The sequence below is a fragment of the Protopterus annectens genome, chromosome 5.part0, assembly GCF_019279795.1.
Source record: "Protopterus annectens isolate FY-2018-M chromosome 5.part0, PAN1.0, whole genome shotgun sequence".
NCBI classification, from domain to species: Eukaryota; Metazoa; Chordata; order Ceratodontiformes; family Protopteridae; genus Protopterus; species Protopterus annectens.
Window position 1 is genome coordinate 931,551,367 of NC_056735.1, and position 13,113 is coordinate 931,564,479.

The window sequence follows — 13,113 nt, forward strand, 5'->3', positions numbered from 1 at the left end:
GCACCTCTAGGAGGATACACAAGCATTTTCCAGCCAACCATGAGATATAGTCTTCTGGTATATCATCTGTCTGCACTACAGCTTCCTCCATGTTTGCCATGCCTAAAACTACTCCAATAGAAGCCACTAAGGCTGCACTTCAGATGGAATGAATATATTTACTACGAACATGTTATACATACAAAAAGTAACATGTAAGATGGCAATGTTGCAGCAGTTGGTCAATTATTCATTCTGATGCACTGAGATTTGAAGTCAGCTTTCAATGATAAAAATGCTCAATATTTTTGTCTCGAGGAATTGATGTTCGATGCTTTAGTCTTTCAATCATTTATCATAGAAGTGGTTATGTTGGGGGGCATGTTAGTTTGGGTATAGTTACTGTCTGCCTCTGTCTCAGAGATGTTGTGGCCAGACCCTGGGTGAATTTCTGATTTCCCATCCATTAGTCAAGGTTACATTTAAATAGGGGCAGGGATTGACTCTGCTTCACTTGGATGGGGTGCCTGTTCCAGAGTATGGGGATCCTCTGAAAAACATATCTGGCTCACCAACATGTCCTATTTATGTTGCAAGTGACATTTAAATCCTTAGATCTAGTGGTTCTGGTGTTGCTCATTTTGTGGATGTGCAAATGATCTGTCAGAGCTGGATTCAAAGATGCCTCATATGTCAGGCATAGATCAAATGTCAGGAACATGTAGGAGACTGGCTGTAGAGACAGGGCTTTAAGATGGTCCATATAAGGCAATGTGTTTATACCCTGGATTCTCCTGGTAAGAACACTCTGTTGGCTTTCCAACTGCTGCATATGGCTGGTTAGGTACATGCCAAAGGGGCATTATACTCAATGATGGGTCTGATAAGGGCAAATAAAGTGGCACTATGACTTCCTTGGATCTGGAAACCATGTCCTTACTTATAAGTAGTTGGGAGACATAGAATGATTTTCTTACTGCCTTGGCCACATGTTGGTCAGAGGTCAGAATATTGTCTAGATATGTTCCCAGATTCCTGTCTAATGAGCCTCTCAGGGGTGTCTCATCAATGTAGTAATTATCCGGGGTAGCTTTTTTTCCCAAAAGGCACAATAATGCATTTCTTGGCATTCTGTTTTAATCTGTGACTATAGCAGCAGTTATTTTGTCTATATTACACCCTCTTGTAAGATGTTTCTGTCACAGGGGAAATCTATGATAGCTCACAATTTGCATTCATCCAGAAACTTGGTCAGTCAAAGACCCTTGACATTAGCATTTACCTCTGAGAAGTAGATGCCAAATAAAACTGGTCCCAGCATGGGACCCTGAGGTACACCTCTGATTACCAGTCTCTTAGTGGAGGTGGTCTCACCAAACTTGACTTCCTGTCCTACTGTGAGCCAACTGGGAATCCAGGCAGTTATGTAGGGGTTTATGCCCAGTTCATTGAGTTTGTCAACTATACTGAGTGGAGTATTGTACTGAACACCTTAGCCAGGTCCAGGTAGGTGATATGCACCATTTTCTCCCTCATCCATTGCCTTGGTGACCTTCTCAAAGCAGTCCACCAGGCTTACTAGGCATGACCTTCCCCTGATAAAGCCAAACCAGGTTTGGTCCAGTGTCTGAAGGTTACCTATGTCTTTGTTGATAATTTCCATTATAATTTGTTCCATAGCTTTGCAAATTAGACTAATCCGACTAATGGGCCTGTAGTTTCCAAAGTCAGTTGATTGTCCATCCTTGTGAAGGTGGAATAACTGTTGCAGTCCTCTATTCCCATGTTACAAAGCAAGTTTTCAGGCTATAATTGACAAGTGGCTCAGGTAGTCCTGATGGGTCATGTTTCAAACTATTTTGGAGACCAGGATATTGTTGGGGGCCACTGAGTCTTGAGTTTTTGGCTTTTTTCGAACCCTGCCAGGATCTGTTCCGTGCTAATAGTTGGATGGTTATGCTAGTAGGTATTTAATGGGGGAGGAAAAGGGAGAGTCTGAACTGAATTTGTCAGCTAGGAGATATGTTATGTCACTTTGCACACAGAAGGGGGTACCAATGGTCACCAGTTTGGTACACTGCTGTGTGCTGTCTTTGAGGTTATGGACATAGTAGAAGGCCTTGTGGTTGTCTTTAGCCTTTGAGGCTATCTTGGCCTTGTAATTGGCCTTGTTGGAATTTATTAGTCCTCTTTGTTTCCTGTTTAGTTTAATTAGAAAGCTCTTCACATTATGGGAGTTCCTCTTCTAGATTTTAGCCATTACTTGTTTTCCCTTTTGTTATATACCCTATTATGGTTAGGACTACTTTTAAACTTTGTCTCGGGCTTACTTCTAGTAGGTACAGCACCTCTATACAGCCATTTACATGGTTGTACGGGAGCTTTGTGAATAATTATGCATAAGTTGCTGGGAACCTGGGATTGGGAGGGGCAATAATTTTGACAAACTGTCTTAATAAAATGTAGTTTGCTTTGGAATAGTTCTGAAGTGTTACAAGGTTTGCTGGGGTCACTGAGTTGATTTTTATTTAGAAGAAAACAGCTGACCTTACCAGTGTGGACATGCCACAAGGGGGTGAGCAGCACTCTCCCTTATTGGTGAGTATCAGGTCCATTATGTTTGAACCTCCAGTAGGTATGTGCACTTTCTGGTCAAGGGTATTTGTGTTAATAAAGTTCAAGAATCGTGCTTGCAAGTTTGATGCAGTGTATGTTTCCCAGTCTATACAGTTGTATATAAAGCCTTCATGAATAGAATATTTGGTTTACTGCTGAGTGTTTCCAGTAGATCTAGGCATGAGCTATGGGATTCTTGGGACACAGACAGTGACCTATAGCTTGCTAGCATATGGTATGGGGCTCTGTCTATGGGGATTTGCACTTTGATGGCTACAAGTCACTTGCCTCTGTTAGAAAGCGTACTGTAGAATACTATGTATTTGTAGAAAAGTTACTTGTTATTTAGCCCATCACTGTTGTTATTGATGCCTCTTGCTCAGTGCTGTCTTATTCCAAGTCCATACCTGTGCTGTTGTTCCTTCTATCCACCCCATCTTTTCATACCTTCTAAATTCTAAACCTGCTTCTCTCTCTCTCTCTCTCTGTCTCGTTCTGTAACCCATCTAGTTCTTCTTGCCAACCTACAAGCATGATTTTGTCTTCTCCTATGACCCCTACCCTACATCCACCTTTGTAAACATGATTGTCTCTCTTTGTCAGCAGATTTACACATCTGGAAATTGGGATGTATAACTGCTGCTATTCCCTGCTATCAGGTCTTGTGCACACATTCTTCCCTGTACAGGACTGATAAAAATAAATTGGTCCTGAATAGTACCTATATTTCTAGTAGTTGGTTGCAGTCAATTATTATTATTATTATTGATTGCTCTGTCTTATTTTGTGTGCTTGCTAATGCAGTACCACTGTTTAAGTGACTGCTGAGGAAGTAGATGAGGTGGATGTTCCTGCTCACTAGCTTCCCACTCCCCACAAGATTCTAGAACTGCCTGTCACTTAAATATTGGGGTCAGTCACCAATTGCATTCTTAATGACTGTGGGAGATCAACTTCACTTCTAAACAGGCTAACCCCCTAAACTGTACTTACCTTGTCCTGATAAGGACCAACTGCTTCTCTCTGTTAATTTGTTTCCTCTCTCCCCCATATACCTTTTTTTTTCTTTTTACTTATAAATTCATACCTAAGTAAAAAATTGTCTTGTCATTATTTGCTACCAGTTGTTAATTTCTACACTTCTACCCTCCCTCATGTCTGGAAATTGAGCATGCATAGACTAATTTTATCAGACTTACAGATGGAGCTTAGGAAACCCCTGTCACTCTCTTCCACTCCCAGTACCCTAGCCATACCAGGGATCACTACCTTTAAACCATCCCAGACACGCATGTGTGCACACACACACACACACACACACACACACACACACACACACACACACACACACACACACACACACACACACACACACACACACACACTCTGATAAAGAACAGAAAACAAAACTTAGAAAAACAATAAAATGAAGTGAAAAACGTCACCAAGCACCAGTTTATTCCAAATGTTGAGCGTTTTCGTAAGAACAATGTCAGACTTCTTCAGAACACAGTTTAAAAATCCAGTTAAGCTTAAATACAGCAGTTAAGTCATGTGACTAAAAAATCCATACCTCAATTAATCCTTAAAACAATGCATACATCTAATATAAAGTTATACACATATAAGCACCTACACACATAAAAACCTTGCCTGTTTTTGAAATCTAGCATCAAAATTCCTACTTACAAATACCCCCATATGTACAAGCCCTTAGGAAATCACAAATTCATCTTTTAATTTTAAAATACTATTTATAGTAATGAATTCATTTAAACCAGGGGGTACAGTGGCATTACTCCTTAGCTGTCAAATCGGTTCTTTATATTCAAGTAAAATTACAACATCAAAACACCTTCTAAAAGCACCGATCCTAACTACACCTTACATACCAACAAAGAATAAAAGGCAGCATTCACAATATCTGTCCCTCTATCACAATGCTCCACAGGAATATATGCAGTGCAATAACTTACATATGTAACCATCCTGTACATTCTTAATCCACTTCTATAATAACAACTTCTTCCCCTGTAATGTATGCTATTCCACTTCTCTTCATACTAAGCATCCTACTCTTCCTGGCAACTTTAACAGAAATAAACAAGCCATCTGTCCACTCCAAGTGTCATCAGTACTATAATAATTTACCTGACACACTGTCTGACAATGTAAATCATTCATTCCTCCTTACATCATACAGAACTCAGTGGAAACTCACTCACTCATTCTTCCTAACATCATACACAGCTCTGTGTAAACCCACTCAGTAGTGAGGAAATCCTTCTATATTGTACAACTTATAAACAAAGGTATGGCATCTAAGTCCAAGGAAGTCATTGTTCTACTGTATTCAGCATTCATCAGACCTATCATTGAGTACAATGCCCCCTTTAGTAGGTATCTAACCAGGCATATCCAACAATTGGAACGTCCACAGAGGTTCCTCACTAAAAGAATACAGGGCTTAAGTAAAATGTCTTATGCAGACTGCCTCAAGGCTCTATACCTGTATTCTATCTCCTACAAGCCTTTGATGGGAGATCTATGCCTGACATACAGGGCATTGTCAGACCCCACTCTGATGGACTTCCTGCATATCCACAAAACAAACAGCACCAGAATTACTCATTCTAAAGACTTCAACCTTGCTTGTGATATAAATAGGACCTGATAGAGAGACAGGTATGTATCCCAGAGATTACCCCATCTACGGAATTGGCTCCCCATCCATGTGAAGCAGAGTTCCTCCCTAACTCAATTCAAGTGCAACCTGGACAATTGGATGGGAACAGGAAATTCATCCCTGGTTTGGCACCTATGTCTCTCATGGACACAGGCAACCTGCAAGTGGTTCATCTCCCAGGTCCTAGCTTGTAAATGTTTCATCTCCCAAACCCCTGCTTACACTTATCAAGGGTATCAGAACTTGTCAGAGATTTGGAATGCATGGCTAAATTTAAAAAGGCCCTTGTCGTCATTAGCCTAGTAAACACCTATGAACCTATGAACTTATCCCTCCTTCTATCATACACAAATCAATGTAAACCGACCTATTCCTCTTTATATCATACACAACTCAGTGTAAACCCACTCCTTCTTCCTAATATCATACAAAACTCAATGTAAACTCACTCATTCCTCCTTACATCTTAAACAACTGTTCTACCTCGCCAATCAGCTGTATACTAACCTCTTATCAATGTCACACACCCCACCAGCAAAAGAAAAAGCCAACCCTGCAGCCTAATAAGCTAAAACATATTAAGTTCACTATTTCTAACCTCACTCATAAATATATATTTACTACACAGGTTTATCAAGCTCAGTTAATGGTCACAACTACCTCAGTGCTTTAACCAACATAGCATATCCATGCACATAGAGCCCAATAGCAATAATTAAAACAGGCAGCTTACTCGACAAACTTCAGCAAAGCAAGGGATTCCTCTTGACCACAAACCTAAATATATAATGGATTACAGACTTATGGGTTAAAACAAGCACTCTTATACTTACCTCTTTCACCCTAGACCAGGTACAAGAAGTGAGAGTGGGACACTAATCCTAACCAAATACAACATTAAAATATTTCTATGGGTGAAACTACTTTACAGTTGAGTATGGTCCCAATTAGCAAACTACAAAGATACACAGTAAAACACTCCACCATGTCCCTAGTAATCCCTTGTCATTTGCTTACTTTCCCTTCATTGCTAACTTCACAAAGGAAAACATACTTCAACAAAAATTAAAAATTATAAACCCTAGTAAAGAAATTATACACTTTGGAAATTTCAATCTAAGCTTCCTTGGACCAGATAACACAGATATAAATGATCTTCTATCTGCCCTTACACAAACACAAATTATTACAGAAATGACTAGACAAGTAACAAATCAGGTAGCAATTCCCTCCTAGATCTGCTGTTAGTGAATATGCAAACAAATATTCGGATATCAAACTCTTGCCCTCCCTACTTCAGTTACCACTGCCCCATCACATTATCCATGGATCATACCTCTCAAATGTACAGCTTTTTGCAGAATGCCCAAATTTTTGTCTCATATTTTGGTCTGTTCTTCATAAAATTTGTTGTTTTCTGGAAAATAATTGAGGATTGAAGTTGCTAAACAATGATAGGCATTTGAGTTTCTGACTCCACATTTGAGAAAAAGCATGCTAATACATAAGAAAAAACAAAACAAAATTCACAGCAGCTTCCAAATAAAACTTGTAATCCAACAAACTGTGTAAAAAACTTAACAACTTTGAAACCAAGCATGCAAGGTTCCAAGCAGCAGCAATAGAACTTGACTCAATGACCAACAGCTATAAAAACAGATTTTATTACTATACTTGTAAGCACTTTCAAAGGGGTCTCTGCCCCAACTTCTTCAAACAAGTAATCATTGAGAAACTACACCTTTTATACAAAGTCAACTAATAATAATTATTAATAATTCAATTATCCTACCTAATTAGGTTCCTTAAGGGCATATAGCTACATAACTACAGGCTAAAACATTTTTTTGTATACATAATATATGTACTGCCATTGCATCAATTACTATATGCATTAAACCATTTAAACATATTAAAACCATATTAAATTCACAGATAATCACATTATAATAATACTAAAACATATACTTCCATATTAGTAACCATATAACAATTAAATAAATTGTCCTAAATTATTTTAAAACATTTCAAATATTTTAAGATACTTTAAAATAGCTAGAAGCCTTTGTGAACTTTATATATATATATATATATATATATATATATAGGTCTTTAATTTTGTAATCTAGCCAGAATTTTGAAATTGTCCATAATAGGAATACTAAACACCTTTTCCACTACTAAGATTCACAAATTGTAAATCCATTATATCATCTACTTAAAGCTTTAAGCTTTAAAATGCTTTTAATTGATCCATATTCATTCAAGCCTGGTGGTTTATGTGCTGCAGTTCTAATCTGCCACATCAGCTCATACTCCTCTAATTTCAACTGCCATGGCCCCCCTCTTGAATCAATTCTGATTTGTTGTAATACAGTATATGAAAAACTATGATCAGGATTTTCATTAACATGTTTTGCTAAAGCATTTAAATTATCACCTCTATTGATCCAATATTGGTGTTCGTAAATTCTTTGCCTGATTTTTCTTTCTGTTTTCCCAATGTAATATGCTGTACACAACTGGCAAATTGCGAGGTATACCACCCCCTTAGAGTCACAATTATATGTTCCATTAATAGTATATGACTTGCCTCTAATTATTGTTTGTTTACCTAATTTTATAAATTTACGTTGATTGCAGGCCCCACATTTTATCATACCTAAAGGCATCTTATTACTATTCTTTTTCTTTAAAAGACACTTCAAATTTGTCCCTCTTCTGTATGTAAACCCCGGGTTTGAGCCCAACTTCTTACTCAACCCACTATCTTCCAAAATAATAGACCAGTTTTTAACAAAAATTTCTCTTATTCCTTTATAGTCTGTGGAATATGTGAATAAGAAGTTGAGACTCAAGCTATGAGTTTGTGTTGTCAAATTAATGCTCTCTTGTCCAAAATCAGCTATGATAATACTATAATTATTGTTGTTTAATAAGGGACTAAAATGTCCTGATCTTCTCTTGGCCTTTACTTCAATCATAATTTCATTGATAAATATTTCTGGATATCCTCTTCTGATAAACATTGTTTTCAAAAGTTCACATTCCTCCATAAAATCAGTATTATCTGAAACCATCCTTGCAGCCCTAACCATCTGTCCTTTGACTACAGCCCTCTTCTGGTGGTAGGGATGGCAGCTGGAGAAATGTAAGAAACTGTTCGAATAGGTAGGTTTCCTATAAATTACAGTTTTATATTTAGCATTAATCCTATCTTTAATCAATGTAGCATCCAAAAAATTAATACTGTCATGTCCAATATTGTATGTGAATTCTAAAAATTCTGTCATACCTGTTATGTTCAGAATAAAGGCCTTAATCAGGTCCGCTGCTCCTTTCCATATTAAACACATGTCATCCTGGTACCTAGTGTACCATACGACATTTTGTTGGAACATTTCATTATTAAACAACAGGGGCCGCTCCAATTGTGCCATCACGCAGTTTGCAAAACTACCCCCACAGGGTGAGCCCATAGCCACCCCTGTGGTTTGCAGAAAAAATTGACCATTGAACATCATAAAACTTGTAATCTAGAAAATGAGGCAGCTTTTCAGGCAAAACAATAAAGCCCTGAGCAGGGCAAGCTTAGAAAATTGTGAAAAAAACCCACGGATAGCTCAGCACACTTCAGTTCACTTTATTCCACAGAAACACAGCACATTAACGCTCCACCATACGTTTTCATTTTAAAAATTACTTCCTGAGATGTGGGCTGTTCAAACTACTAGTGCTGTGTTTCTGCGGAATAAAGTGAACTGAAGTGTGCTGAGCCATCTGTGGGTTTTTTTCACAATTTTCTAATCTTGCCCTGCTCAGGGCTTTATTGTTTTGCCTGAAAAGCTGCTTCATTTTGTGGATTACATGCTAATACATAACCTTTTATTCTAGCAGCTTTCTAAGTTTATAAGAGCAATATTAAAAAAATGTGTTCCTATTTTGGGACCTTTGTCCCCCAACATATTTGGCTTTGCCAAATTTCTTGTGCTAATAGGTTTAGATGCATGCTGAAACTTAGTATCTATAAACTCCACATACAGTAACCACCTTCCAACCAAAATCTTATGAAAAATTTTGGATTTAAAAGAGAGTCTCTCCAAAACAGCCTGGACCATCATCATTATTATTACTGTTATTATCCTTTACAAATTTGCTTTAGCCCTAACAAATATGGCATTACATATAAAAAACAAATACTTTCTTAAACTGTCAAGGCTACTTAAAAATAACCAAAATCAGTGACTATCTGAAAAGCAAATGTCTCTACAAGTTAACTCCAGTCTACCACCAAAAAACAAATAAATATTCATTTTGATAACAAACGGAGTTCAAAAGGCAACAAGGAGGCATAAAACAAACTCCCTTAAAACAAAACAAAACACGACTCACTGAAAAATAAGCAAAAACAATTTTGAACATTTATTAACTGCATTATTGGTTACTTACAAGTCAAAGATCCCATAATGGTCCTCCAATCCCATAAAATCTGACAGAGTAACTACAACCTCAGGCCCAATGCTCCCAAATCACTCCCTTCATAAGTTTTCCAGCCTCCTGCCCACCTCCCCAACACTTCCAGCATTCCATCCCTCCACTTAAACCCAACGTTTTTACAATACTATTTTCCTTTAAAATGTTTCAAAGACATCATAACCACTGCACATCAAATTATAGAAGTACGTGGCTTTTTGCAATCACTTACTGTTTTGTGGAAAGACTATATCACACCTGCATTTCACCGTCTATGACCTCTGCCTCACCAATAATGCCATGCCAGATGTGGAAATAAGCCGTAATTAAACTCATTTCCAAACTTCCAAAATCAGAGAATACAAATGAATTTAGAACTCTTCCAGTACTTCCAACTCTGGGAATGAGCTTTGCAAAAACTCTTCTGTGCATAACTAAAATATTATATTAAAAGTAAAATATGATTTCTACACAAGCATGGTTGTTGGTCAGGACATAATATAGTAACACTACAAAATATGGACAAAACCTTCGAGACAGGTGCAGTATTCACTGATCTCAGCAAAGCCTTTGACAGACCCATAACAAATTTCACACCACAGACTATTGCTTCTCATTAGTGGCTCCACAGATGTGCGAACCACCAGTGCCAGCACATCTAAAAGCAATTTCACATTTTCATAAATTCAGACAACAATTTAAAATATTCTGGCTATATCAATAAACTTGTAAATGCTTTACATGATAAAGGATCACATCAAGACCATAAATCATTTATTGCAGCCAGTTTCACAATAGACTCACTCCCGTGGTTCAAGAAAAGGTTCCTTACACACAAATGCTTTAAAGTTCAGATATAACAATCTTCCCCGACCTTCTCCCCTGCCCACACCAAAAGGTGTCTGGCAATAATTAGCCTTATTCCCAGTTCCCTGTTCAGAAATCTCCCAGCTAAGCTATCCCAGAACATGGTCCTCTACAGGCCAACGCCTATTATTGTACCATAAAAAATGATCTAGAGAATGATTGCAACTTGTTATTATACTGGTTTACACAAAGCAAACTTCCCCTGACTACCGAAAAAATAAAATGCATGATTTTTGGAATCAGACAAAAGTCACCTCACTGCCCTTACAGGAGAGGATACTTTGCAACAACAAAGCCCCTAATGCATCTACAGGAGTTTTTCTAACCCAGATTAAATGCACTCTCCCAATTACAGCCAATGTATCCAAGAAAAGCCAAAGCTCCCTATAAACTACAGCCAAAAGCATTTGTAGATTTATCATCTTCACCTTTCCAAACAGATAAGGATTGTTCATTTCAAACAAAGGCAAAATAGCTCCCAATAAGGCAAAGATGCATATTACTTATCTCATTTCATTACTTCACATATACTCTTCAAGTTTTGTATATTTAACTGTGTTAATACATTTAGTGTTCTATTTTTATCAATTTTTATCAAATTGTATATTTCTACAGACTGAATCTGAAAATGATCACCTGTATCCATGTTCTACCCAGTTGAAAAATGGTATTATTTTGATGGAAAAGTAGCTAAATATGATGTAATAAGCATGCAATTTAAAGTTGGATGTGCTTTTCAGTTACACTTTCTTCCTTCAGACTTTGATTGTATTTTATTTATTTATTTATTTTATTTTACATTTGTTGACCGGGATTGTCCTACTGAGCTGAACAACCCTTTTTCAGCGGAGTCCCGGGGAGAAAAGCTCCAACATATTATACAATGTTCATTATGAATTAGCATTAAACAGCAATGTTACAGGATTATTACAAGGCATTAAGTAGCAATACAATGTTATAGAGTGTCAATAATCAGGAGTATAGCATAACTATTTCAAGATGTATAAAAAGAAATATGATATTAAGATGAGTATAGTTTTTGGGGTAAGTGGTTACAAAAACCCAGTTTTATCATGACGTAGTTGCATGAAGGCAAGACAATTACAAGAGAATGTTTCTCTGAGGCAATTTGCTTAATAGAATTTAGAAGACAGTAGTAAGAGTAGTCAAGGAAGATTAGAGAGAGCTAGTGAGAAGAGTGAGTTAAAGACAGAAAGTAGATTAAGGTATGAGAAGTATGGGGATGTTTAAGGAGGGAGAGTGCGGTGACAGGACCAGTGACTTTTAAAGTGCTCTTTGGTGGCCTTTGATCGCCACTTATACAGGACTGGTTACTGTGCTTAGCATGTTTAATGAAGTAATTTGTTGGCTTTTATATGGATAAATGCACTGTTAATTCATTTCCCCTTGTTAATGTTGCATCACAATGACCTCACCTTTCTGATTTAATGTCTATTGCAGTTATTAGACTTCTTTCATTCTCTGATCTGAAAAGAGCACCCTAATTTGCCTTAAGATTCCCTATTGGTTTAGAGTAAAAAAGGCAGCTTGCTATTTGATTGGCTGAGCTTTCTTACTCTTGCATTTATTCCTGCCTTGGCCAGGGCCACCTAACAGAGAAATTATGTCTGCAAAGGGGGGGTAAAAGTATCACACACCTTACATACATGTGAGGGTATTTACCCCCTACATACCTCATTTGTTATAATACCTACTCTGAGGTCATACAACTTTGGGATCTGACTGTATATGATATGATGGCTGATGTAATAAACAATTACTCCAAAACAGATTTGTATAGTAGTTTAGAATGTTGCGAGGAAACGTTGCTAAATTTCTTACTTCTGATAATGCACTAAGTTTTAATTCCAAATACCCTGCTAAACTGCCTCAGGCAGCAGTTTATTCCCCTGTGTTATTGCTACTCATCTGCAATTGAATATTTTCATCTACTTACTTGGCAGGCTTCCACAGAAGTCTGATCCTAGCTTCAAGTCCATGAATACATGGTTGCTGTCTTTCTTTAGTATGTGGAATCTGTGACCTAATTAATTTGTTTTGTTAAGGTTGTAATGTCCTAAATGAAGTCACTCCTTTTCTACACACTGACTGGTTCAACTAAGGCAAGTAAAATAAAATACATGCTGTTGGAAATACTAAAATGAGGAAACTTTGGATGGAATTAATGGAGATGCACTTTACATCAGCAAATGGTATAACAACATAAAGTTATACAATGATAGATATGAATAACTACGCTGGGATATATTGTGAGGGCAAGCAGGTAACTGTTCTTCTGGGTGATATATGCAAGGTAGAAAAGAAATAACCTAAGTGAAGCAGAGTGACATAGATGACAAACAATGACGATTGTAAGGTAGTCCTGTCATGATCTCTTGTCCAGGCCCTTGAGAACGCAGATGAGGAGTATAGCAGATAGCTCAGGTACGCACCGGCTTTGAAAATCTGCTGCAAATTGAGGCAAGGGAACA

At 37.5% G+C, this 13,113-nt stretch overlaps 1 protein-coding gene across 6 annotated transcripts in view; it reads right to left on the reverse strand.

Moving 5' to 3' along the window:
- The window catches only part of CD96 (CD96 molecule), a 629,135-nt gene that overhangs the window by 567,483 nt on the left and 48,539 nt on the right, over positions 1 to 13,113 (reverse strand). The window lies entirely within an intron of this gene.